A 2,094-nucleotide genomic window follows, 5' to 3' on the forward strand; every position below is an offset into this window, starting at 1 on the left:
ATCGCCTGGGCTGGCTTTTATATGCTACCAGAACGTGTTTACCCAGTGACGTCACGTCGTCCCCCTCTCCACCTTTCAATGTCAAGATCAGCCAGTCACCACCGCGCGCTCCCGCGCCTTCGCTCGGCTCGTGTGTGCGCCACGGGAAAACAAAATGAAACATTGCTTAAGATATATTTGATATAATGACATATATCTATAAACATATACGTGTTGAGCGGCACAAACCCAGGTTATATACGGGAAATATATATATATATATATATAGGGGGGTACCACCACTGGTGCATTTATAGGGACCCACAGCCTCAGAGAAGGGAACACAGAGCACTCAGGGAAAAACTTGACATTTAACTCTGAATACGAAAGAGTGTTCACTTCTCCTACCACCCCCTTTTTTTTTTTTTTTATTTATTATGATGTACACTTTATTATGCAAGGTTATACAGTTACATATCTGATTTTATACAAAAAATAAACATTAAGAGGACACAAGAAAAAGTTCGCTTCCTAGAGGCTGTAGATTTCCTCGAACTCCTCCGACGCCGGGCAGGAACCGAGGATGCAGCGGGCATTTCCCCTCTGGATCGCGACACTGAGGCGCTGAAAGAGAAAACTTGCTGCTCTAGGGTCTCTTGTGGTGTCAATGAGCTTGGAACCAAGATCCTTAAGAAACCTTCTTGCACTCTCACCCCATGGGCCTAGGGTCTCAGACCCTATTGGAACGAAATTGTACCTTTGATCTAATTGCCTGTACTTGACTGACTTTTGTTTTTCTCTGTGTGTCGCTGCGGCTCCCGCCGTGCCGGCAGAGAGGGTGATGTATGTCGTTGCCAGGGTGGATACGCAAGTATAGTCCCATGCTAACTGCCTGCCACCCTTCCACGGACGCAGTGTGATTCCGTCTGGTCGGCCGGCAAAGCTAACAGAGTCACGGTTCAGTAGGTTGCGGGGCTCTCTCTCCGCTGGACACTGAGCAGAGGCAAGGCTTCTTTTAATGATGTCGTTGACTTCGTCGTGTCTAGTGTGCCAACCACCCGATTTTCCACAGTGCAGGCCATGCAATCCATATTCGTCAGCATCTGCCTCGCCGCAAATACACCTGTGAACAGTGTGGATAGGGGCAGCTAGGCGGAGAGCGACTGCAATACGGAGCTCCTGCGGATCAAGACGTGTGCCTGTCGCAGACATAGGGACTGCCAGAAGGAAGTCCCCTGCATGGGGAGCCTGCACAGCTGTGAGGCGTGCACGATCACTGGGGGTTGTTGCTGCCTCCAGCAAAGCTGTGGCTTCTTTGTCTACAATGGGGCTGTCCCAACTGGATTGTTTCTTGGCTTTCGGCATGGCTGGTCTGAGTGCTGGGTCTGTCATGGCACCCCATTTCGTGTCGCATTCCGTGTAGTGGGGGTCCTGTATCCCCGCTACATCACTCAGGGTGTCAGGTAGAATTTCCTTAACCAGGTCATCTGATGCTGAGGAGGAAGACAGGAAGGCTGGGACAGCAATTTGGGTGGCGGTGCGGACACCCAAGCCACCGAGCCTGACAGGAAGAGTGGCTTGTTTCCACTGGCATTCGTTGAGGGAGAGGTTAACAACTTTTTCCAGCATGGTCTTCAGTAGGAGGTCATACTCGTCAAGCTTTGGGTTGTTGTAAGATGGGGCGCACCTCAGAAAGTAGGTTAGCCTCGGAAGGGAAAGGCATTTGGTGAGGAGATAAAAAGCATCGTGGGCATCGATGTCACCTATTCTGTCTTCCATCCTCCTAAGGTCTGCGATTTTCTTGTCGAGGATCTCCTCAATGGCGTTAGACCCGAGGGGAGCTCCAAGGAGGGTGCTGTTCTCGGCCCTAATGACATGGGCTCCAGGCAAGGCAGACCTTATTCTAGCTACGATGTCTGGGTTGGAGGAGACTACTTCACACTTGGAAGGGTTCAGGACGAGACCCAGGCTTACTTCTTGCTCCCTTATTTTCCTGATATCTGACAAGAGGTGGTCTACGGTGCCAGCTATAGTGCCATCATCCAAAAACCAGATGTTGAACTCGCTGGACAAGCTTTCGGTGATTTCTTTTAAGACTAAGCAGAAAAGAAGGGG

General features: G+C 50.3%; 1 protein-coding gene across 1 annotated transcript in view; it reads left to right on the plus strand.

The window, feature by feature from the left end:
* Nucleotides 1-2,094, plus strand: part of Socs16D (Suppressor of Cytokine Signaling at 16D) — a 116,221-nt gene that overhangs the window by 23,397 nt on the left and 90,730 nt on the right. The gene's annotated exons all lie outside the window — the stretch shown is intronic.

This window comes from Procambarus clarkii, chromosome 56 (genome assembly GCF_040958095.1).
Source record: "Procambarus clarkii isolate CNS0578487 chromosome 56, FALCON_Pclarkii_2.0, whole genome shotgun sequence".
In the NCBI taxonomy this organism is placed as follows: domain Eukaryota; kingdom Metazoa; phylum Arthropoda; class Malacostraca; order Decapoda; family Cambaridae; genus Procambarus; species Procambarus clarkii.